Source organism: Phyllobates terribilis, unplaced genomic scaffold (genome assembly GCF_046119375.1).
Source record: "Phyllobates terribilis strain yellow unplaced genomic scaffold, ASM4611937v1 Scaffold_10__3_contigs__length_209671492, whole genome shotgun sequence".
NCBI lineage: Eukaryota > Metazoa > Chordata > Amphibia > Anura > Dendrobatidae > Phyllobates > Phyllobates terribilis.
The window spans coordinates 143,864,910-143,892,647 of record NW_027362770.1 but is presented as its reverse complement, the minus strand read 5'-3'; the positions used below and the strand labels follow the sequence as shown (position 1 = coordinate 143,892,647).

The 27,738-nt window shown below is 44.4% G+C and overlaps 1 protein-coding gene across 2 annotated transcripts in view; it reads right to left on the bottom strand.

The window, feature by feature from the left end:
• CYFIP2 (cytoplasmic FMR1 interacting protein 2) overlaps positions 1-13,175 on the bottom strand; it is a 71,721-nt gene extending 58,546 nt beyond the window's left edge. Inside the window, exons 1-2 of one of the 2 annotated variants that reach the window (XM_073649872.1) lie at positions 12,897-13,175; positions 4,659-4,732 (exon numbers count right to left, since the gene is read on the bottom strand). The gene's annotated coding sequence lies outside the window, so the exon portion shown is untranslated. Of the gene's footprint in view, positions 1-4,658; positions 4,733-9,035; positions 9,106-12,896 lie in introns of those variants that run through there. The other variant, XM_073649873.1, reaches the window with a different exon arrangement.
• Positions 13,176-27,738: the final 14,563 nt, after the last annotated feature.

Here is a 27,738-nt window from a genome sequence, read left to right as displayed (position 1 = left end):
ACTTCCAAGAATTTTTCAAGATTGGGGTATTTAGTCCTGGACCTCCACCAATTTGCAGGAAAGTTAAAGATATTAAAAAAAAATAAGTACGCTCTAAATTTGAGCTCTGCCTTAGTTCCTTCAGTGCTTTGTTGACCACCCAACAAACCAGCCTTTCCATGAATTTACATATTGGCTCATACAAAGGTCAGTTTTTCTCGTACAAGTGTTTTTCACGGATAGCACTCATCCCTGTCATAGTCTATGGAGATGTTGACATGTACGATTTTATCCTTGAACCAAGTGGTCCGCGCAAAAGCATGAAGACTTGTCCGATGTTGATCCAAGACTTTGTTTCAAACTCGCCAATGGAAGTCTGGATGGAGTGGAGTGCCACCCATGTGCTGTCAATTTTTCACAGACTGCTTGATAGGAGAAGCCTAAGAAACCTCCAGCAGTATTTTTTTCATCCCCAGAGAAAAACTCTGACCAAACTGATGGTAAGGGCTAACACTCTGACCAAACTCTGATGACTCTCTGATCAAAAATACTGATGAAACTCTGACATTTGTTGTGTGCGAGAAAAATCACTGATGTCTAAATTAGGCCTTAGGAGGTGAATGTATTATTGTGTCTCCGACAGCTTTCTAGAGTCAAAAATTGCTAAATTTTTCTCAAAATACCCGTATTTTACAACTTTATTTCTTCAATAAAGTGGAAAAAAGGTAGAGTTATCACTGGAAAACTGGTGTAAAATCTAGGCCAACTCCTTATCAACTCTCCTCTTCTTGATTAACAGGTCCAACCCCTCTGCAATAGGTGTTTGGTGGGGTTGAGCGAGTATGTTCTGTCCGAGTATGCTCGGGCCGAGCTCCGAGTATTTATAGCTGCAACTGTTTGGCAGCTTTATTACATGGGAGGAATGTGTAAGAAATAGACATTCCTCCCATGTAATAAAGCTGTCAAACAGTTGCAAATCATGCACACGGGAGAGATTTAACCTCATCACCGAGCAGCTGTAAATACTCGGAGCTCGGCCCGAGCATACTCGGACAGAACATACTGGCTCAACACTAGTGTTTGGCTGTCGGACACCAGAGGTGTCAATCAAGAAGAGGAATGTGGAGCCTGGTGGGAGTAATGAGAAAGGTTGATGCACTCGCCATGCCCACTGCTCCTTCAGCTTCTTCACTGCTTTGGGATCTAATTTTCATCCATTGTTGTCTTGTTTACAAAAAAATATAAAACATTTCCAAACTCCTGCCCATTTAACAGTAAAAAACAAACAATATTAGTGTTACACCCAACGGTGGTGCAAGTGGATTTGTGGTCCCACTGTGTCACAGGGCCGGGCTTGCCTATGAAGAGCCGTAGCTAAGTGGCTACCTGGTGTTCACTGGAGCTCCTGATGGTGGAGACAGACTGGGATGCAGGTAGCCGCCAGGTACCACTCCTAGGCAGTCCCTCGTACTGAATCTGCCCAGGGGTCAGGTTCACTGACATGGACTAAGGCTACGTTTAGACACACCAGTCTAGGATACTGAATCAGGGACTGGCTGGCCAACAGACTGGGGAACAATGTTCAGGAATTGGCCGCACTGGAACCAGGGGACTTCGGAAACAGGACAAGCTGCACAGGGACCAGGGAACTTCGGACTCAGGACTGCCCACACAGGTACCAGGGATACGGGTTTGGAAACTAGCTACACCGGGACCAGGGGACCTCACAACCGCACTGGAAGATCACCACACTACCTAATGACTAAACACGTCGCTTGGTGACTCCCTAAGGGAAAGGGAATTTTTTATACAGGATAACTCCCAGCAATAGACTGAAAGCCATCCAGCAGGTGAAATAATTATACTAAATGCCTCTCAGCAACAGGCTATGGGCATTTTACTATATGCTCGAGCAGCCCCAGTAAGAGCAGGGGAACATGGGCGCACTAGGCGCGCAGTGGGGACTCAGCACAGAGCAGGAAACGCTGGGGACCACGCCGCAGGGCCGGGCCGGTAAGTAAGCCGGGGTCCCTGCATTGAGGGGGAATAGGACACCATGTAGGGGCCATAGCGCTACAACTAGTATGCAACACAGATGAAATCAATGTAGTGTCCGTTTTTTTCATGGACCCATTGACCTTGAATGGGTAATTTTGATCCACACATTGCATCAAAAATGGACAAGTCTCAGTTTTTATTGTGGACAGTTGGTGAGTGTTCTATCCATGAAAAGCACAGATACTTTGCCCATTTTTCTCATCAATTTTTAGATTGGAAGAGTGAGAACTTTTTCAAATTTGGCCACCTAATTTCATTTACCATTTGGTAATATGTAGTTTGCAATATCCTTTTTATCTTCCAATAAAATGACCCCAAAGTGCCCACTTTTGGGTGTAGGTTCACCCCTTCTGTGACACAGTTTGCCAGATTGTCCCAGCAAAATAGAGAGAGTCTGAGGCCCTAAACGTCATCCGAAAAAGGAAGTAATCGTATTCGATCGCATTGTATAGGTTCCTTCTTGCCATCTCAACAGGTCAAAGCGCTGAAGCCCAATAGACAGCGCTGCAGCCAGTCAATGAGCTCAGCGGCTCGTGCCATTTACTTGGGAACTGATTGGCTGCAGCACTATTGACGTGTAAATATCAAACACCGGGAGCAGCAACATAGACTGCAGCCATGGGAATATGGATTTCACTTCAAGAACTGACTGTGTATAAATCCCATGAATTCAGTAGACTGTTCACAAAAAATGAACAACGTTGATCAGATATTTTGCGACGCAGCTATAATGAAATTAATTACACGTGGTTGTGCGATAGTGATGAACGCCGATCAAGGGATTACGCTACAATAACAAACCACATCAACAAGTCCGAGCTAAAACCAACATTCACTGACGGCTCTCACTGACGGCCTTTACCTTTTTTTTTTTTTTTTAGACTCCCCATAAAAGTCTTGGGGGAAAACAAAAATATCACTGAGGTGTGCAGCATTTTTTTAGCAGGTGGGTAAGAGTTTCGGGACCCACTTTACTTGAACTATAAAACGCAGCAGATTTAGTAACCCAAAAAATTCAGTAGAAAATAAGCTAGGTTTTCGCTCCGTGAGAAAATGTCCTCAAAATGTGACTGGCTCTGTGTGCTCGTCCGCATGGTGCATGGGTGCAGAAGCTTCGAACTATTAGCCGTAAATCAGGACAAACTTGCGCATACTGCTTTTTTTCCACGTGGACCTGAGTTCTGGTGGAATATTGTATTTGTAGACTAGCTATATGCATAGGCTAAAATTGGTCCATGCAAGGTGTGTTACTTACAAGGTGTGTTACTTACTTACTGCTGGGCTGGAATGTTGAGTCGGTACTGGGCCCTCTACTTACCAGGGGCCATTTATAAATGGAGCAGAAAGACCTCTGGTCCTACTCGGAAACCACAGCAATGGCTACATTTACAGTCCCTCTGTCTATGGAATAGTGGATTAATTTGAAGCTTATTGGCCTGCAATGCAAATTCTCCATCAATGCCCCAAACTTTCATGCATCTATAGTATTGGTCTTCCCATTTGGGTCAAAGTGACGTTTTCGTCCCCTCTTAGGTTCCAAGGCCCTGATGTGACCCCTGCACCCACTATAGTTGTGCCTCTGCTTTGGGCCTATATGACCTCCAGACTATATGGAGCCATAAGGTACCCATTTACACGTGACCTTGGGTAAAACCATGATTTAGCATCACCCACTATGCACAATGGGAAAAGATGGATAACTTGTTTTGACTTTTCTGAATGACTAATGTCATGGTCACTGTCCTGATATTAAAAAATGGAGAAGGCTAAAAAGAGTTTATAAATATTTAGGAGGCCTCATGATGATAGATGGTAATTTTAAAGAAGACTTGTCACTTACCATGAATATGCTTTTTTTTTAACTTGGTGTAAATGCCGCTGTTCTCCTCAATCCGACAATGTTTTTCTTTTGTTCCGGTGTCTCTCTGTTCCTGAGATACGGCCTCTTCTTCCTTGTAGATCAACCAAATCTTGTTATCCAAATAGGGGTGGTTCTCATGAAAACACTCAGAGAAGAGTTGCCGATGACGCCCACTTGGCTAAAACTACTACATTTATATACAAGGAAGAAGAGGCCATATTTCAGGAACGGAGAGGCGCAGGAACAAAAGAAAAACATCGCCGGATTCAGGAGAACAGCGGCATTTACACCAGGTAAGAAAATGATGTATTAATGGCAAGTGACAGGTCCTGCCCTAAACCACCTTTGGTGCAAGGTTTACATACCCTATCCCCTGTCAGACCTGGACTTGCCTGATCTGGAAAATTGAGACCATTTCTGATGAATTTGAGACTGCTGGCAAATATGTGTTCACATAATGACAGGACAAATCCTTGAGAAGCCGCCATAACTACAGTATTATAAATGGCTGACCCGATCACTTCATATAAAATCTGACATGACGGTCTTCAAGAGTATTCCAATATAACAGCTCAAATCAGTCATGACGGGTACCGGGGAATAGTGCCGCTGTGTGTGTGTGGGGTCCTGTCAGCGACAGACATTATTTCATGTTACCATGGCGACATTCTCAAAAGAAGGTTTTATAAAAGCTCAGATGAAGCGCTCAGCACATGTCTAATCCCCGTAAAATAAGAAGCAGGGAAAACTGAGACCTCACCTGAAGAAATGGGGTTGTAGAGGGAGTTTTTTTTTATTTCACGTCTCTTCACAAGTGACGGATCATCGAATTTTCTGAAAGACAGAAGAGAAAGGAACAGTCAGTTACTAGTCACATATATGAAGGACACATCGGCCACTGCTTTATGGTACCACATTACAGTACTGGGTGTTGTCAATATTTCGCCTGAGGGCAACGCCAAACCAATGTATAGTAAGTAACACAGGATCGATCCATCCATCCATCCACCAATCCATCCCCGATCCATCAATCCATCATCGATTCATTGGTCCACCCATCCTTGATCCATCAATCCATTCATCCTCGATACATCCATCATCCATTCATCGGTCCATCCATCATCCATCCATCGAACCATCCATCAATCCATCCATTCATCCATCCACCAATCCATTCATCCCCGATCCATCATCTATTCATCGGTCCACCCACCCATCCTTGATCCAATCGATCCATCCTCGATACATCCATCATCCATTCGTCGGTTCATCCATCATCCATCCATCGAACCATCCATGATCCATTTATTGGCCCATCCATTCATCGGTCCATCCATCCATTCAATGGTCCATCCATTAATAGGTCCATCCATCAATCCATCCATCCTTGATCCAGCCATCTATCCACCCATCATCCATTCATTGGTCCATCCATATCAGTCAATGCATCCGTCCATCCATCCATTCGTCCATCCATCCATTAATCCATCCTCAATCCATCCATTGATAGATCCATCCTCCATCCATTCATCGGTCTATCCATCCAGTCATTGGTCCATTCATCCATCCATCTCTCTAATATTTATCCGTAAATTTATGAAATGTCTCTTTATAGGTAGCCTGTTAGGCCCGCTCTCCCTCAAAAAAAACCCCATAATACTACATAAACCTACTCCTACATTACAAGAAAGTGCTTGATATCCTACCCAAATTTTTCCATGTTGTAAAAAAATCAACTTATATTGCTCCCCTAATTATTGAGGACTAGTCCTGTCGGGAGTCAATACCCCAGATCTGTCTGGTCTCAGATCTCCAAAAGCTCCGTCATTATCGGACTGTTGATAATCTTGCACATGCGCTCACCCTCCTGTCTACCTACGTATTTGCGGTGAAGCTGGGTGTACTCTCCCGGCTTCATAGGTGCATTGTGCATACCCAGGCAGGAAAAAAAACAGACACATTGGCGAACACAGACAGAGAAGAACAATATACGGGCACCAGGCGAGTCCCATGGCGCATATTGCGGATTTTCGAGAAGCATTTCACTACTTTCAGTGTAGAAAAAGTGAAATCACATTTTGTAGTAGATTTTCCAATGATGAAAAGATCCATAATGGATCCATAATTTTTGCCAAATTTGGACCTACTAATTGGTGCTACATGGTAACATTACCAGTGAAACAAGTCACGTGGCAAAAGATCATTGTGTGCTACATCGCAGAAATAATGCAAGTGAATGGGGTCTCATAGTGACCCATGAGGGACCGAAACCACAACAATAATGTCGCAAAAAGTCAGAACCAATTGGATTTTGCGTGGCACCTTGAGGGTTGCAATGAGACTCATTTACCCGGACTATTCTGCACAGTCGCAACGGCATACAACGTTCTTCAGTCACGCAACCTGTGTCTCGGCCAAAGTCACCGTAAAGCTACAGCCTTAGGGACGGCTACCGGCTGTTCGGCAATAAGCCAAACGAATTTTCTCAAATGCCACAAGAATGGAAAAATTGGGCAGTGTCACGTGCTGGTAGCCACTTTTGTGCCATTCCTCTTCTTCCCTGACGTCTCGTAGGTCAAATCCCTAAAGCACCTGGCATCTTACAGGATGAAGAGTGATGGAGCCACAGGATCCAACTCCTTTGGTGTCTTGTCGACGCCGATACAGTTCAAAGGGGTTACTCTACGAGGAGTCTAAAACTGAGATACAAGGGGGTTATTCTAGGTGCCAATGAATAAGACAGGGACTTATACACAAGATAGACATTGGGACCCTGGGGATAACGAAGAGTAGGACCATCTGCTAGCCAGTTTTTAAACAGTGGTTTTTTTTGGCAACTTTATCTCAAAAAATACAGTTATACTGCATTAAACTGTATTATTTGAGTCAGAGTTGCCAAAAAAACACTGTTTAAAACTGGCTAGCAGATGGTCCTATTCTTCTTTATGCCCAAGGTCCCAATGTCTATTTTGTGTATAAGTCCCTGTTCATTGACACTTAGAGTAACCCCCTTGTATCTCAGTTTTAGACTCCTCATAGGTCTTGCTGGTTTCCATTTATTGTTGACGTTTATGGATACTGCCATATAGTGCCAAGATAATACTGGCATACCCAGGCAACATAATAACACAATATAATAATCATATAATATGCCAAACCCAAATAATATGTTTGGCAAAATGGAGATTATCACGATGTGTGGGCTGTGCTTATGAAAAGGATGAGATCCAGAGAGTATACACAAGGTTTTTTGTTCAACCAACGCGTTTCGGCACCAGACCGACTTCTTTCTCAAGGTAAAAAAACAAGTGACATCTTTTCCGTGAGCGCAGCCCACACATCCTGATAATTTCTGCTTTGCCAAACTGCCATCTGGACGATACTCTCCTCCAGCCACGGGGCTGCAGTTAAGGCACATCATACTTCTACAGGTGTTGTTTCCTTACACAGGTGTTCTTTCATTACACAACCCTTACAGGTGATCGCTACCCTCACCCCTTGGCTGCCTTCTCCATTACAAAGCCCTGTATAGGAGGAAATTCGCAATGAAAATGCACATAAGGGCGATGTTGATTTGAAATCCGCTCCGTTCTCTCATTTTCAAAGTGCGAATGGGATTTAAAAAAAAAACATTAATTTACTGCTTGCGATTTGCGGAGCGGATATCCTAAAAGTGTGAATTTATCCTAAAGGTTATGTTCACAAGTAGAAGATTCGGTGGGGATTTACTCTGTAGCTAAATCCAAAGGTGGATTTTGCAGCAGATTTTGTGCAGATTTCATTCTTTTCATTGCATTCGCGCAGATTCTGCACAAAGAATTATAAAATCTGCACCGCAGGTCAACTTGGACGTGTAAATTTTCAGTAATGTGTGAATGAGATATATTGAAATCTTATTTATTTGTATTATACTGTGGATTTTCCACTCTGAAAATCGGTAATGTGTGAACTTTGCCTGAAGCAGAAGTACCCTGACTTTGCGGATCATCTATGTGGTTCACCTGGTAACCCCACTAAATCAGCAGGAGTAAAGAACTTTAACATATTTAACATCAATGAGTCCATATTTCACGTGATTGACCCCGGTCTCTAGAATAGATCATGTGGGCATATTAAAGGGATTGTCCTCTTTTGGAGATATTTTTTTTACTTAAATACATGTATTTAGGGATAAAATAATTGTTGCACTTGGGTTTCATTCAAAATTTTGCACCGTTTGGCTTTTACACATTCAACTTTGACGTGATCATAAATCAGCTTAGTGGAGAAAGATCTACAAAAGCTCCCTTAAGACTTTAAAGGCGTCGCCTGGCTTTGGGGTACAAGTCTGCAGTGACTCTATGTGACTGCAGACTTGTGAATCTTCACGGCGCGCAGTGTGCGTGATATCAGGATTCTCCGGTGTTGGCGCCAGGTGCGTGACCGCAAGTGTGCGATCTGCATACATGCAGTCACATGTCGACTAGATGCGCGCAGCCGGATACGTCTAGTCGGAATGTGACCAGAAGTGACTGCAAGTGACCAGAAGTGACTTGCGTGACCGCAAGTGTGCGATTTTCATACTTCTGGTCACATTCCGACTAGACATATCCGGCTGGCACGTCTAGTCATAATGTGACCAGAAGTATGAAAATCGCACACTTGCGGTCACCTGCCTGCTCCTGGCGTCGACACTGGCTAATCCTGATGGCGCGCACACTGTACGCTTTGAGGATTCACAAATCTGTAGTCACATAAAGTCACTACAGTCTTGTATCCAAAGGCCAGGCCTTTAATTTAATGACTTTTTCAGCAGGTAATGGATGGTGCAACACAGAGGCTACAGAAGGCAAAAAGTGCAAAATTTTTAATGAAACCCAATAGCAAAAATTATTTTTAGCCCCAAATACATGAATTAAAGTAAAATAAAAATGGAATCTAATGCAATTTCGCTAATACATAATACACAGTGCAAACTAATTAAAGGGTGACTGCTAAATCTGAGCACTAATAGCAGTATTATCACAAGCACAAGGAGGCGGATTTTGTTTCTATATCCCAATAGTAAAAAAATAGTAAGATAATCAAAGTAATGTCACGATATCGGCCATCAGGACCCTGCACCCGTTGAACGACGCCACCCCACTTGTGTGATTACCTCTCTGGGTATCGTGCAGGAACCCGGCTGATGGGGGAGGATGTGCCGAAGCTCAGATGCTGCGGATGTGAGATGTAAAGAGATCAGTCAGCCCAGCAGAGCTAAGCCCGGCCCTTCCTGTGCAAGCACCTGCTGCATGGCCCCATCACATGCCACAATAAGACCCAGCCCAGGCCTGGCACAGAACATATTGCTGGTACAGAGCCAAGGGGGTGGCATATAATGATGACAGAGATATGGCCAAACACTGGACTGGTACAGGATCTGGGTCTATGCAAATAATACTGTGCAGAAAAAAAGGAATTTGTGCCCGGATGACGCACAAATGCTGCCCACGGGCACAGATCAGAGAGCACCCGATTATACATACACACCGCCATGGTGCATTTAAAACCCGATGATGATCAAATATTATCCGGATTTCACACTTGCACCCAAGAATATAAATGAAGCCAGACACTAGATATAAGCAGCTGGCACCGCAAATAGATGATGCCCAGACGCCCATCTGAATACTAAGGAGGCATTACAATAAAATGCTGAGCCAAGGTGATTGACACATGTGCACAGAAAACATGGCGGATCGGCACAAGCATCCGAGAAAATCGGTCCAATGACGCTAATCGCGCTCCGATCAGGGTTAGGTCAGTGGGATCCGATTTTCTCGGATGTGAAGAATTAAAAGAAAAAAGGTTTCTCCATCTTCTCCGTTGTGTCAGTCAGTGGAAATCAGACTGAACTCTGATGTCATCCGAGTGCAGACCGATGTATTCCAAGGACCCATCGATATGAATGGGCGAGAGCCTTCTGATCGGAGGAAAATTGTGCACGCCGGATCGGGCCGAGGAAAAAATCAGACATGTGAATGGCTCCATAGAATAACATGGGGACGAGTGCTATCGTCAACACCATGGATAGCACTCATCCGAGTAATATGGTCATCTGAACGAGCCCTAAGAAAAAGTTATTAGGCTGGAGTGTATATATATATATATATATACATATATACCTGATGATGAGCAAACACTCCTTAATGCATAGGTAGTACAGATCAGACACTAAGTAGCCACTTGCCTGGTGCCAATAAGCCCAATGATGCACAAACACTGATAATAGTAATAATAATAATAATAATAATAATAATAAAAATAATAAAAAATAATAATAAAAATAAGCAATAACAATAATACTATTAAAAATAAATAATAATAAAAAATAAGTAATAATAATAATTATAATAATAAAATATAAGTATGAGACAATTGCCAGGTGCCAATATGCTCAATGATGGAGAAGCATTAATAATAACAATAATAATAATAATAATAATAATAAAAAGAAATAATAATAAAAAATAAGTAGTAATAATAATAATACAAAATATATAAGTAGGAGACAATTGCCTGGTGCCAATATGTCCAATGATGGAGAAGCATTAATAATAACAATAATAATAATAGAATAAATAATAATAATATAATAAAAATATATATATAAGTAGTAGACACTCGCCTGGTGCCAATATCTCCAATGATGGGCAAGCACTAGGAAAAGTTACCAGGCTGTTGCAAATATAAACCTGAGGATGAGCAAAGTCTACTTAGAAGGAAAAGCTACAGGGATGGTGTGTATATATATATATATATATATATATATATATATATATATATACAGTACAGACCCACACCTTCTCATTTAAAGATTTTTCTGTATTTTCTTGACTCTGAAAATTGTACATTCACACTGAAGGCATCAAAACTATGAATTAACACATGTGGAATTATATACTTAACAAAAAAGTGTGAAACAACTGAAAATATGTCTTATATTCTAGGTTCTTCAAAGTAGCCACCTTTTGCTTTGATGACTGCTTTGCACACTCTTGGCATTCTCTTGATGAGCTTCAAGAGGTAGTCACCAGAAATGGTCTTCCAACAATCTTGAAGGAGTTCCCAGAGATGCTTAGCCCTTGTTGGCCCTTTTGCCTTCACTCTGCGGTCCAGCTCACCCCAAACCATCTCGATTGGGTTCAGGTCTGGTGACTGTGGAGGCCAGGTCATCCGGCGTAGCACCCCATCACTCTCATTCTTGGTCAAATAGCCCTTACACAGCCTGGAGGTGTGTTTGGGGTCATTGTCCTGTTGAAAAATAAATGATGGTCCAACTAAACGCAAACCGGATGGAATAGCATGCCGCTGCAAAATGCTGTGGTAGCCATGCTGGTTCAGTATGCCTTCAATTTTGAATAAATCCCCAACAGAGTCACCAGCAAAGCACCCCCACACCATCACACCTCCTCCATGCTTCACGGTGGGAACCAGGCATGTAGAGTCCATCCGTTCACCTTTTCTGCGTCGCACAAAGACACGGTGGTTGGAACCAAAGATCTCAAATTTGGACTCATCAGACCAAAGCACAGATTTCCACTGGTCTAATGTCCATTCCTTGTGTTCTTTAGCCCAAACAAGTCTCTTCTGCTTGTTGCCTGTCCTTAGCAGTGGTTTCCTAGCAGCTATTTTACCATGAAGGCCTGCTGCACAAAGTCTCCTCTTAACAGTTGTTGTAGAGATGTGTCTGCTGCTAGAACTCTGTGTGGCATTGACCTGGTCTCTAATCTGAGCTGCTGTTAACCTGCGATTTCTGAGGCTGGTGTCTCGGATAAACTTATCCTCAGAAGCAGAGGTGACTCTTGGTCTTCCTTTCCTGGGGCGGTCCTCATGTGAGCCAGTTTCTTTGTAGCGCTTGATGGTTTTTGCAACTGCACTTGGGGACACTTTTTTGCCCAATTTTTTCAGACTGACTGACCTTCATTTCTTAAAGTAATGATGGCCACTCGTTTTTCTTTACTTAGCTGCTTTTTTCTTGCCATAATACAAATTCTAACAGTCTATTCAGTAGGACTATCAGCTGTGTATCCACCTGACTTCTGCACAACACAACTGATGGTCCCAACCCCATTTATAAGGCAAGAAATCCCACTTATTAAACCTGACAGGGCACACCTGCGAAGTGAAAACCATTTCCGGTGACTACCTCTTGAAGCTCATCAAGAGAATGCCAAGAGTGTGCAAAGCAGTCATCAAAGCAAAAGGTGGCTACTTTGAAGAACCTAGAATATAAGACATATTTTCAGTTGTTTCACACTTTTTTGTTAAGTATATAATTCCACATGTGTTAATTCATAGTTTTGATGCCTTCAGTGTGAACGTACAATTATCAAAGTCATGAAAATACAGAAAAATATTTAAATGAGAAGGTGTGTCCAAACTTTTGGTCTGTACTATATATATATATATATATATATATATATATATATATATATATATGATGAGCAAACAGTCCTCTATGCATACGGAGTAAGGATAAGACACTAAATAGCCACTCGCCTGGAGCCAATATACCCAATGATGAAAATAAGTAAATAATAAAAAATAAGTAGTAATAATAATAATAATAATAAAAATATAAGTAGTAGACACTGGACCCTTGGCTGCCCTGACCTGGAGCACATAGACCTGATGGTGAGTGGACCCTGGACAGACTCAGGTGCAGGTCAGACATTAGTCTGGCCCATGGACTTCTAGGCCAAGGATGGGGCAAGCACTGGCCTGGTGTCAGTAAAATACTGAGTCACAGGCCTGACAGCCATGTTTACTAGCTACAGGCATGAAGGGGCCCAATGCAGCCCAAACACAGGGATCAGGAGCAGGGATGGGGGCTGGCAGCACCTGTCACTGCCTCAGTGATGCTGCACTGTCCTGTCTGCAGTGTGGGCTCAGCATCCATGATAGAGAGCACACAATGTGCACTGTGGGAGGGCAGAGACCGGTCACCATAATCCCCCATGATGTCACCACTTACCAGGCTGAGCAGGGGCTCATGGTCCACTGAGTGCTGCAGTGAGGAGGAGGAGGAGGATGCTGAGGCTGCAGGTGTCTGCTCTTGTGTGGACTGAGGTTCTGTTCTGCTCAATTCTGGGCTGATGTCTGCCAACATCCTCCAGCTCTCAGCGTCTGTTCTCTCCTCCCCTCTCTCCCACCCCCTCACAAAGAGCTCAACATGGCTGCAGCAGCTGATGGGAAGTGCTGTGCTCCTCTGCTGCTCCCCCACTCACCACGCAGCACCCACTACACAGCACCCACCATACAGAACACAGCACCAGGCACTCAGCACCCACCACACAGCACCAGGAACCCACCACACAGCATCCACCATACAGCACCAGGAACCCACCACACAGCATCCACCATACAGCACCCACCACACAGCACCAGGAACCCACCACACAGCATCCACCATACAGCACCCACCACACAGCACCCACCACTCAGCACCCACCATACAGCACCAGGAACCCACCACACAGTATCCACCATACAGCAACCACCACACAGCATCCACTATACAGCACCCACCACACATCATCCACCAGTCAGCACCCACCATACAGCACTCACCACACAGCATCCACCATACAGCACTCACCACACAGCATCCACCATACAGCACTCACCACACAGCATCCACCATACAGCACCCACCACACAGCATCCACCACACAGCACCCACCACACAGCACCCACCACTCAGCACCCACCATACAGCACCCACCATACAGCACCTGGAACCCACCACACAGCATCCACTACACAGCACCCACCATACAGCACTCACCACACAGCATCCACCATACAGCACTCACCACACAGCATCCACCATACAGCACCCACCACACAGCACCAGGAACCCACCACACAGCATCCACCATACAGCACTCACCACACAGCATCCACCATACAGCACCCACCACACAGCACCAGGAACCCACCACACAGCATCCACCATACAGCACCCACCACACAGCATCCACCACACAGCACCCACCACACAGCACCCAACACTCAGCACCCACCATACAGCACCAGGAACCCACCACACAGCATCCACCATACAACACCCACCATACAGCACCCACCACTCAGCACCCACCACACAGCACCAGGAACCCACCACACAGCATCCACCATACAGCACCCACCACACAGCACCAAGCACTCAGCACCCACCATACAGCACCAGGAACCTAACACACAGCATCCACCATACAGCAACCACCACACAGCATCCACTATACAGCACCCACCACACATCATCCACCAGTCAGCACCCACCATACAGCACTCACCACACAGCATCCACCATACAGCACTCACCACACAGCATCCACCATACAGCACTCACCACACAGCATCCACCATACAGCACCCACCACTCAGCACCCACCACACAGCACCAGGAACCCACCACACAGCATCCACCATACAGCACCCACCACACAGCATCCACCACACAGCACCCACCACTCAGCACCCACCATACAGCACCCACCATACAGCACCTGGAACCCACCACACAGCATCCACTACACAGCACCCACCATACAGCACTCACCACACAGCATCCACCATACAGCACTCACCACACAGCATCCACCATACAGCACCCACCACACAGCACCAGGAACCCACCACACAGCATCCACCATACAGCACCCACCACACAGCATCCACCACACAGCACCCACCACACAGCACCCACCACTCAGCACCCACCATACAGCACCCACCATACAGCACCTGGAACCCACCACACAGCATCCACTACACAGCACCCACCATACAGCACTCACCACACAGCATCCACCATACAGCACTCACCACACAGCATCCACCATACAGCACCCACCACACAGCACCAGGAACCCACCACACAGCATCCACCATACAGCACCCACCACACAGCATCCACCACACAGCACCCACCACACAGCACCCAACACTCAGCACCCACCATACAGCACCAGGAACCCACCACACAGCATCCACCATACAACACCCACCATACAGCACCCACCACTCAGCACCCACCACACAGCACCAGGAACCCACCACACAGCATCCACCATACAGCACCCACCACACAGCACCAAGCACTCAGCACCCACCATACAGCACCAGGAACCTACCACACAGCATCCACCATACAGCACCCACCACACAGCACCAGGCACTCGGCACCCACCACACAGCACCCACCACACAGCATCCACCACACAGCACACAGCACCAGGCACTCAGTACCCACCATACAGCACCCACCACACAGCACTGGCACTCAGCACACAGCACCCGGCACTCAGCACCCACCACACAGCACCCACCATACAGCACCCACCACTCAGCACCCACCACTCAGCACTCACCACACAGCACCCACCATACAGCACCAGGAACCCACCACACAGCACCCACCACACAGCATCGGCACTCAGCACCCACCATACAGCACCAGGAACACAGCACCAGGCACTCAGCACCCACCATACAGCACCCACCACACAGCACCAGACAGTCAGCACCTACCACACAGCACCAGGAACCCACCACACAGCACCAGGCACTCAGCACCCACCACACAGCACCAGGAACCCACCACACAGCACCCACCATACAGCATCCACCATACAGCACCCACCACACAGCACTCACCACACAGCACCAGGAACCCACCATTCAGCACCCACCACAAAGCACCAGGCACTCAGCACCCACCACATAGCACCAGGAACCCACCACACAGCACCCAACATACAGCACCAGACACCCACCATACAGCACCAGGCACCCACCACACAGCACCCACCATACGGCACCCACCACACAGCAGTAGGCACTCAGCACCCACCACACAGCACCCACCATACAGCACCAGGCATCCACCATACAGCACCAGGCGCACAGCACCCACCACACAGCACCCAACATACAGCACCAAGCACACAACACCAGGCACCCACCACACATCACCGAGCACCCACCACACATCACCCACCTTACAGCACCCACCACACAGCACCTAGCATTCACCCTGCAGTGAGGGCAAGTGGTGGGCACTGATCATGCACAGGCTGCAACAGTATCCTCTGGAGTGCTGTACATGAGGTTCAGGGAGAAGGGAAACAGGTGCATGGACAGATAATAGATAGATAATAGATAAATAGATATGAGGACAGATAGATATTAAATAGATGATAGATAGATTTTAGATAGATTATAGATAGATAAATAGATGGTTAGATAATATATAGATAATAGAGAGATAGATACCTGTATTCTTTGGTTTGTATATTATGCAGTCATTGCAGCTTGCACCTGTTCACACCTGCTTTATTCCGAATCGATTATTGGAGACAATCCTGCATGCTGCGTTTTGTTTTCCTTGGACCACTTAGTCCAAGGAAAAATTCAAACATGTGCACGCCTCATTAAATAACATTGGTCGGATGTTTTGACGGATCGCACTCAGAACAAAATTACGGTCGTCTACACGAGCCCTAAGGCTGTTTTTAAAGTGGATCTGACACTTGCTCAAAAAATGAAGTTAACTGCTTGGAAAAATCCCTGAGCTCCCCTGATTCTGCCACTTTTTTTCCGTTTGGTGCTGCGCTGCTCCATTGCAGAGATATTCACATTAGTTTTTTCTGGAGCGCAGTATGTGAAATCTCTGGACGTTTCTTCAGAGTCTTTTCTGGGGGCATGTGCTCTCATCTCTGCCAATCACAGCTCAGGAGCTTATCTAGCAATCAAGCAGTCTCAGATGCTGCTGAGCTATGATTGACAGCATCTGGGAGGGAGGGGTGAAAGCGAACGCCCCTAGAGAAGACTGGGAAAAAATGACCAGTTGCACTACAAGCTGAGATTTCCAACAGTGCACTCCAGAAAAAAAAAACTAATGTGAATATCACTGTAATGGAATAGCATAGCACCAAATGGAAAAAAAGTGGCAGAATCGGGAGCTCAGGAATTTTTGCAAGGTATTTAACTCAATTTTTTTAGGAAGTAACAGGTCCTTATTAATTACTGCTGGATCCTACCCGCCCTTTAAATTTGTAGGATTTAGACCTGTAGAGACAAGTTTGATTATTATCAGGGTTTTACCAGAGAGAGGTCACCTTGTCGTGGTGAACTCTCATTAATTGGCCAATTTGTGTGTTAAGTAGCTTCATTATGTAATGTATACAGCAGTCTCAGTGTCTTCTGTGTGATGTATATACAACAGTCTCTGTGTCTCCTATGTGATATATATACATCAGTCTTGGTGTCTCCTATGTGATGTATATACAGCAGTCCCAGCATCTCCTATGTGATGTATATACAGCAGTCTCTGTATCTCCTATGTGATGTATATACAACAGTCTCAGTGTCTCCTATGTGATGTATATACAGTAGTCTCCGTGTCTCCTATGTGATGTATAATAGAAGTCTCAGTGTCTCCTATGTGATGTCTATATAGCAGTCTCAGTGTTTCCTACGTTATGTATAAACATTAGTCTCCGTCTCCTATGTGATGTATATACAGTAGCCTCAGTGTCTCCTATGTGATGTATATACAGTAGTCTTAGTGTCTCCTATGTGATATATAGACAGTAATCTCCGTGTCTCCTATATGATGTATATGCGGCAGTCTCAGTGTCTCCTTTGTGATGTATACACAGCAGTCTCAGTGTCTCCTATGTGATGTATAAACAGTAGTCTCCGTGTCTCCTATGTGATGTATATACAGTAGTCTCAGTGTCTCCTATGTGACGTATATACAGTAGTCTTAGTGTCTCCTATGTGATATATATACAGTAGTCTCCGTGTCTCCAATGTGATGTGTATATACAGCTGTCGCCGTGCCTTCTATGTGATGTATATACAGTAGTTTCAGTGTCTCCTATGTGATGTATATACAGTAGTCTCAGTGTCTGCTATGTGATGTATAGACAGTAGTCTTAGTGTCTCCTATGTGATATATATACAGTAGTCTCTGTTTCTCCTATGTGATGCATATACAGCAGTCTCCATATCTCCTATGTGATGTATATACAACAGTCTCAGGGTCTCCTATGTGATGTATATACAGTAGCCTCAGTGTCTCCTATGTGATGTATATACAGTAGTGTTAGTGTCTCCTATGTGATATATATACAGTAGTATCCGTGTCTCCTATGTGATGTGTATATACAGCAGTCTCCGTGTCTTCTATGTGATGTATATAGAGTAGTCTCAGTGTCTCCTATATGATGTATATACAGCAGTCTCAGTGTCTCCTATGTGATATATACAGCAGTCTCCCTGTCTCCTATGTGATGCATATACAGCAGTCTCCGTATCTCATATGTGATGTATATACAACAGTCTCAGTGTCTCCTATGTGATGTATATACAGTAGTCTCTGTGTCTCCTATGTGATGTATATACAGTAGTCTTAGTGTCTCCTATGTGATATATATATACAGTAGTCTCCGTGTCTCCTACGTGATGCATATACAGCAGTCTCCGTATCTCCTATGTGATGTATATACAACAGTCTCAGTGTCTCCTATGTGATGTATATACAGTAGCCTCAGTGTCTCCTATGTGATATATATACAGTAGTCTCCGTGTCTCCTATGTGATGTGTATATACAGCAGTCTCCGTGTCTTCTATGTGATGTATATACAGAAGTCTCAGTGTTTTCTATGTGATATATACACAGCGGTCTCCCTGTCTCCTATGTGATGAATATACAGCAGTCTCCGTGACTTCTATGTGGTGTATATACAGTAGTCTCAGTGTCTCCTATGTGATGTATAAACAGTAGTCTTAGTGTCTCCTATGTGATGTATATACAGTAGTCTCAGTGTCTCCTATGTGATGTATATACAGTAGTCTTAGTGTCTCCTATGTGATATATATACAGTAGTCTCCGTGTCTCCTATGTGATGCATATACAGCAGTCTCCGTATCTCCTATGTGATGTATATACAAGTCTCAGTGTCTCCTATGTGATGTATATACAGTAGCCTCAGTGTCTCCTATGTGATATATATACAGTAGTCTTAGTGTCTCCTATGTGATATATATACAGTAGTATCCGTGTCTCCTATGTGATGTGTATATACAGCAGTCTCCTTGTCTTCTATGTGATGTATATACAGTAGTCTAAGTGTCTCCTATGTGATGTATATACAGCAGTCTCAATGTCTTCTATGTGATGTATATACGGTAGTCTCAGTGTTTCCTATGTGATATATATACAGCAGTCTCCCTGTCTCCTATGTGATGCATATACAGCAGTCTCCGTATCTCCTATGTGATGTATATACAACAGTCTCAGAGTCTCCTATGTGATGTATATACAGTAGTCTCCGTGTCTCCTATGTAATGTATATACAGTAGTCTTAGTGTCTCCTATGTGATATATATACAGTAGTCTCCGTGTCTCCTATGTGATGCATATACAGCAGTCTCCGTATCTCCTATGTGATGTATATACAACAGTCTCAGTGTCTCCTATGTGATGTATATACAGTAGTCTCAGTGTCACCTATGTGATGTACTGTATATACAGTAGTCTTAGTTTCTATGTGATGCAAAAAAGGAGAACAAAGAGAGCAATATGGCAAAACAGACAGCAATTTTATTCAAAAATACATTAACAAAGTGTTAAAAGTCATATAGAGATAACACAGCAATGAGGTAAAAAGAGGTGCCAGAGCTAAGGCATCTCCTGCAGATCATACAGTGGGATATCCGACCCTGGCAGGTACATCTAAAAAGAGGACAAGGAGTCCAGAAATGGGTGCATAGATAGATCAATCAAAAAAAACCTCCATTGAGAGGGAAACAGCCCCCTTGTGGGGCGGAAAGTCCAATACAGTCAATAAAACAGTATATTAAGTCTAGTACAATAATTAGTAACTGACAAGGGCTTAAAGCAATGAAAAATGCACCCATCTCAGGCACCAATATATAGTAGATTACAGTGTCCAGGATGCACTTAGAGTTTAGTACATGGCACTCACCCAAGCAAGCAAAAGGGGAGAGACCTGAGTATAGAGCAGTCGGCCAGATCCCAGGGGAGCCACAGAAAGTGCTGGTAGTGAGGGACGCGCCCTGATGCGCGTTTCGCTTCTTCTTTCTCAAGAGGCGCCATGTGGTACACCAGGAAGGACCTAACTATATACGCCCCCAATCCAGTCACATGATCGACTGGGCGCGGAGCTCATTGGTGTACAGTGGCACGTGCGTCCGTAGCCCCGCCCCCCGCCGCGCGCGTCACAGCCGTCAGGTCCCGGACAGGCATCAGGGGGCGTGCCTAGGAGCGCCCCCAGAGGCGTGCCAGGAACGGAGAGACAGACGGACACGCGCGCAGGACAGCGAGGGACCAGGAGGCACGCTCACCACTAATGATAAAGATAGAGGTAGAATATACTAAAGTGACTAGCGATAGGACTCAATCATAGAAGGAGTTAGGCAGAACATTCTCATGATCCACAGTTAGTAACTTCGTGATGCATCAGTACAATTCTCCATGGATACACAGAGACAAATAGATATAATTCCAGGGGATCACCCCTAAGGTGTGCAAGTCCATAAAGATGATGCAACTCAAAGTGGGTTGATTTCACTCCAAGATGGTGTATATACAGTAGTCTCCGTGTCTCCTATGTGATGTGTATATACAGCAGTCTCCATGTCTTCTATGTGATGTATATACAGTAGTCTCAGTGTCTCCTATGTGATGTATATGCAGCAGTGTCAGCGTCTCCTATGTGCTGTATATATAGCAGTCTCAATGTCTTCTATGTGATGTATATACAGTGGTCTCCTTGTCTCCTATGTGATGCATATACAGCAGTCTCTGTGTCTTCTATGTGATGTATATACAGTAGTCTCAGTGTCTCCTATGTGATGTAAATACAGTAGTCTCCGTGTCTCCTATGTGATGTATACTGCAGACCTCCCACTGTTTGAGTTCTATAAATCTAACATGAGCGCTGATGAATTTCCTCTGTCAGGAGGCCTACAGTGTAATATACATCTGTGTTCGGTACAACTTATTGCTGTGATCAATTCATTACAAAACTTATCGCAAAGAGTCGCCTGCGTTCCAGACCGACACAAACCTGGAAAAGCAGTTACAAATAGTAACATCATCCATACCACCTATCATCACAGCCACACCCAAGGGAAGCAGTCGTCTCATTAGGGGGGGAGGTAATTAAATGTTTGACCAAATATAGCAGGGTAATTTTCAAGTTGATCATTTTATACTGCCCGAAAATAATGGTAAATATCCAATTGCACATGTCAGAAAAGAGGTTCCCCACTCATACACACTGATATACAGGCTGCCAGCAATATTTCTAGGGGTATTGTACATGAGGTTCAGTGAGAAGGGAAACAGATAGATATTAGATAGATGGATAGATAAATAGATACAGTAGTGTTCAAAATAATAGCAATCCAATATGACTAACTAGATTAATCACTGTTTTTGGTATAAATTATCTTACCACATGTCAAACAATTTACCAGTTGGTGCAGTAGATTGTAAGAAGACCGCCAGACTCCCCATTCATGATCTGCAGGTTTTTGAGTCTGTGTATTTGAATAATTGTGTTCAAAATAATAGCAGTGTGGAGTTCAATTAGTGAGGTCAATCATTCTGTGAAGAAACAGGTGTGAATCAAGTGGCCCTTATTTAAGGGTGAAGCCAGCACGTGTTGTACATGCATTTCTCCTTGAAAACCTGAGAAATATGGGTCGTTCAAGACATTGTTCAGAAGAACAGTGTACTTTGATTAAAAAGTTGATTGGAGAGGGTAAAACTTATAAAGAAGTGCAGACAATGGTAGGCTGTTCAGCTAAAATGATCTCCAATGCTTTAAAATGGAAAGCAAAACCAGAGAGATGTGGAAGAAAACGGAAGACTACCATTGGAATGGATGGAAGAATAGCCAGAATGGCAAAGTGTCAGCCAATGATCAGCTCCAGGATGATCATAGACAGTCTCAAGTTACCTGTGAGTACTGTGGCAGTTAGAAGACACCTGTGTGAAGCTAATCTCTTAGCAAGAAATCCCCGCAAAGTCCCACTGTTAAAAAAAAGAACAGTACTGAAGCAGATACAATTTGCCAAAGAACACATCAACTGGCCTAAAGAGAAATGGAGAAACATTTTGTGGACTGATGAAAGTAAAATTGTTCTTTTTGGGTCCAAGGGCCGCAGACAGTTCATCAGACGACCCCCAACATCTGCATTCAAGCCACAGTACACTCTGAAGACAGTGAAGCATGGTGGTGCCAGCATCATGATATGGGCATGTTTCTCTTACTATGGTGCCAGACCTATTTACCTCATACCAGGGATCATGGACCAATTTGCATATATTAAAATACTTGAAGAGGTCATGTTGCCTTACGCTAAAGAGGATATGTCCTTGAAATGGGTGTTTCAATAAGACAACGACCCTAAACACCAGAAAACGAGCAAAATCTTGGTTGCAGTCCAACAAAATTGAGGTTATGGAGTGGCCAGCACAATCCCCGGATCTTAATCCAATAAAACACTTGTGGGGTGACATCAAAAATGCTGTTTCTGAGGCAAAGCCAACAAATGACAAAAAAATTGTGGGATGTAGTCAAAGCATCCTGGGCTGGAATAACAGGTGACAGGTGCCAAAGGTTGGTTGACTCTATGCAACATAGATGTGAAGCAGTTCTAAAAAACTGGGTAACAACTAAATATTAGGTTAGTGATTCACAGGAATGCTAAATCCTCAAAAAAAGAGAGGACATATTGTGCGTTTGTAAAGACAAAGGCAGACACTGCTATTTTTTAGAACTGAACAATGTTAATTTTTTTGTTATTTTCTGTAAAGTAGTTAAAAATTATATACATTTCTCTTCATGTTTTGAACTAGAACACAGTGTGCAATGTTCCCAGTGCATGGAAATAAAAATTAGTGTAAAGATTTTGTGCTTAACTCATGTTTTTGAACACACTGCTATTATTTTGAACACTACTGTAGATAATAGATAGAGATAAGTTTTAGATAGATGATAGACAGATCATAGATATGAGAGAGATAGATTCTTGAGAAAGGTTCTGTTATAGGACTGAAACGTCGCCACATGCTCTAATAGAGTCCACACTTTTTGCCTAATAATGGAGAGCTGCCTCTTCTTATCTTTATATATCTGACAGATTATGGGACTGTCTGTCCAGGAGGCTTGCACCGTGAGTTTTTTAAAAAATTTTTGCATTTTTTTGTTGGCTGCTTCATTTTTTTCTGTTTAGATAGATAGTAGTAACTAGATAACAGACAGACATATATCCAGCACATAGATATGAGACAGACATGTTGAAGGCACTGTAGTTTGATATAATAAAAGCAGTTCCAGAATCTATACAGCATGAGTGGATGAGATTTTCGAATCCACATCCACGAGTGGCAAAAATTGATTTGCAGTTTTCTAAACTATTGTTTTTTATTTTTTTACATAATCATAATCATCAAGAAAAATTCCATGGATATGATCGAGAAGGATGGATAAACCCATAGATGACAAAGTGTCTTCAGACAGGCTCAATCCCCCACTTTCCATTGACTTCTATGGAGCCATGTGTCAGTAAGAGACTGCGGAGTTGTGATGATGTCATAGCCGTGTATCATGTACCTGTACTGTACACACATGTGCATCGCCCAGCTGTGACACAATCCAGTGCACTTCATCATCCAGTATGGAAATGTGATCCCGTGTGTGCGAAACAGAGGAAGAAATATTCCTCATCTCATTTTTTTTTCTCAGAGCGGTTTTGATATTTGAAGCCTCACAATAATCCTTGTGAGAAACGTGAGGATATGAAATACCATAGCGTGAGGGTATGAGGAACAATGAGAAATAGAATGGAAACTAAGCGTCTATGTGCAGACTTCAATATTAAGGTGACAAAACCCAAGGCAGAAAAAAAAAATGAACATATTCCCTGCTGTAAGTAAATAAGTAAAAGCAATAGTGCATATAAATAACATGGGGTATTGAGTAAACACCATTTTTAATTAAAAAAAAAAGCATAAAAGCCATCCCACCAGCCCCAAGGTGTACCCAAATCGAGATGGTACTAACCCCTAGTATTAAAACCTTACCAAATAGACAAAGTCCAAGGCAAAACTAATATGGGAATTAGATGTTTCGCCCCCAGCAGTTCGCCCCCAGCAATTGGCCCCTGGGTACATTTCTCCCCCGCACATTTCGTCCCCAGCATTTGGCCTCCAGGATGTTTTGCCCCCGCACATCTCACCCCCGCACATATCGCCGTCCGGGCGAAATGTACCTGGGGGCGAACTGCTGGGGGCAAATTGCTGGGGGTGAACAGCTGGGGGCGAAACTTCCTATAACCAACTAATATTAAGGTGTAGGAACCACAACACAGGATTTCAGGAACGGCTTAACCCCTTAAGGACCAAGCCAATCAACCATTGTTTTATTTTTTTTTTCGCATTCACCATTAAAAGTAATAGAGGTCAGGCCGAGATATGTAATATATCTAAAAAACAGGATTTGGTGTGATATTTAAAATATAACTTTTAATCTCAATACTTAAAGAGGTATTCCCATCTCCAAGATCCTAGCCCAATATGTAGTAGGGGTAATAATAATAATATTAGCAAATACCTCCAATTAGAAATGTAGTGTAGTATTTTTGATTCGCTATGCCACTTACCTCATGTGCAGGCAATACAGGACCTTAGGTATCCACGGTTACGACCACTAGCAGCTAGCTAGATGTCACTTTATTAGTGGACATAACCATGGATACCTAAGGTCCTGTATTGCCTGCACATGAAGTAAGTGGCATAGCGAATCAAAAATACTATACTACATTTCTAATTGGAGGTATTTGCTAATAATATTATTATAATATAATATTATACTCCTTTAAAATACCAAGAGACATAATAAACAATAAACATAGCGTCCTTGTTGACGCAAATGACAGAAAAAAGAGAACATCCAAAAAACACCTCTAAAAGAGGTTGACAAACTAGACTTAGGATAATATTCCTCTATCCCTACAGTCGGGAAAAAAAAGTATTTAGTCAGCCACCAATTGTGCAAGTTCTCCCACTTAAAAAGATGAGGTCGGCCTGTAATTGACATCATAGGTCGACCTCAACTATGAGAGACAAAAGGAGAAAACAAATCCTGAAAATCACATTGTCTGATTTGGAAAGAATTTTTTTTCAAATTTTGGTGGAAAATAATTAGTTGGTCAAACAAGCAAGATTTCTGGCTCTCACAGACCTGTAACTTCTTCTTTAAGAGGCTCCTCCGTCCTCCACTCATTACCTGTAGTACTGGCTCCTCCGTCCTCCACTCATTACCTGTAGTACTGGCTCCTCCGTCCTCCACTCATTACCTGTAGTACTGGCTCCTCCGTCCTCCACTCATTACCTGTAGTACTGGCACCTGTTTGAACTTGTTATCAGTATAAAAGACATCTGTCCGCAACCTCAAACAGTCACACTCCAAACTCCACTATGGTGAAGACCAAAGAGCTGTCGAAGGACACCAGAAACAAAATTGCAATAGGCAAGCTGCTTGGTGTGAAGAAATCAACTGTGGGAGCATTAATCAGAAAATGGAAGCAGTGTCGGACTGGGGTGTCTGGGGCCCACAGGGGGAATTGATCCTCGGTGCCCACCCTACAGCAATATGCAAATACCTGTTAGCCGATATCCCCGTTATAGTGGAGCGTCGACTGTAAATCACAGTCGGCTCCTGCACATATACTGTGCACCAACATAACTGGGATGTACAATTACGGTAGTTTGCATTAAAGGGATTCTTTGGTTAAAGCAAGTTATCACTGATCCATGGGCTCCACAGGATCGGTGATAACTTATTGATCGTTTGGGTCCGAACATTGGAAAACGCACCTATCGGAAGAATGGGGAAGTTTTATCCCTGACAGGACACTTATCCCCATTTTAAAATGCAGCGGCAGGTAGGACGTCTGACCGCAGCTCCATTCATTCTCTTTGGGGCTTCCAGAAAAAAACAAGAGCAGCCACTGAGGGAATGAATGGATCAGTGATCAAGTCGCACATGAGCTCCAGTCTAATGGGATAAAAGCTCCACATTCTACCAATCGGTGCAGGTCCCAGCAGTCAGACCCCCACTAATCAATAATTTATCACTTATCCTGTGGAGAGGTGATTACTTGTTTTCCCCGGAAAACCCCTGTAAGTGCATCTTGTTCCAAGTATTTAATCACTAATGGAAATAAAGAATCTTCTCCTAATTAATATCAGAGAGAACAAATGACCGCCATACACAACACAATCCACTATACCAACACCAATAGAACCACATACAAGGGAGAAATACTGCCACACCATGACCAGACCACATATTACCACCACATAGTGACCGAATAATACTACATACAAGGGAGAAATACCACCACACTGTTACAGATCCGGGTGGTGGAACCTATGTGCTGAGATGCAAGGAGGGACCAGAGGGGCGTGACTAAGTGTCAACTCGGACTGACCCTGGCCACACGGCGGCTTAGTCGACTCCGTGAACCAGAGAGGGACTGGGCAGGTGGACCAGGTGCCACTCTGGGACCAACCTTGTGTGAGGCGACTCCCACAGGTCAGATGGCTGAAGCTGACAGGTACAGCGGATGAGCACGGCAGATAGCCAGACAGGTGATCCGAGTAGGCAAGCAGGTGGGCACAGCAGGTAGCCAGACAGGTGATCCGGGTAGGCAAGCAGGCGGGCACAGCAGGTAGCCAGACAGGTGATCCGGGTAGGCAAGCAGGCGGGCACAGCCAGTAACCTGACAGGTGATCTGGGTAGTCAGGCCGGCGGGCACGGCAGGTAGACAGGCTGGTGGGCACGGCTGGTAGATAAGCAGGTGGGCACGGCTGATAGACAGTCTGGCGGGCACGGCCGATAGACTGGCAGGCGGGCACAGCTGATAGATAGGCAGGCGAGCATGGCTGATAGACAGACTGGCGGGCACTGGAGCCTGAGGGCTGAGGAGAGTGTTAGCACACAAACAACAACCTTGCACAGGCACCTCCATTTTGGAGGAGGTGCTTTAAAAAGGAGTGGTCCTCCGGTCATTGGCCGGGGACTCTTTAGGACGGCACGCGCGGCACCTTTAAGAGGGAGGGAGCGCGCACGCGCCCTAAGCAGAGTGCAAAGGAATCTGCGCATCGTGCGCGCAACAGCAGCAGGGGAGCTGCAGGAGGCAGAGAGGCCGGTGCTACACACCATGACCAGACCACATATTACCACCACATAGTGACTGAATAATACCACATACAAGGGAGAAATACCACCACACCATGACCAGACCACATATTACCACCACATAGTGACCGAATAATACCACATACAAGGGAGAAATACCACCACACCGTGACCAGACCAGATATTAACAGCATATGGCGTACAAATAATTCCCCATCATTTCTCTCCCCCACTTCCATCATTGCTCTCCCCCATCCCCATCATTGTTCTCCCCCCTCCTCCTCCATCATTGCTCTCTCCTATCCCCATCATTGCTCTCCCCCACCTTCTCCATCATTGCTCTGCCTCACCTTTTCCAACATTGTCATATCTCCCCCACCTTCTCCATCATTGTCATATCTCTCCCACCTCCTCCATCATCATTGCCATATCTCCCCCACCTCATCCATCATCATTGCCATATCTCCACCCACCACCTCCATCATTGCCATATGTCCCCCCACCACCTCCTCCATCATTGCCATATCTCCGCAACCTGCTCCACCATCATTGCCATATCTCCC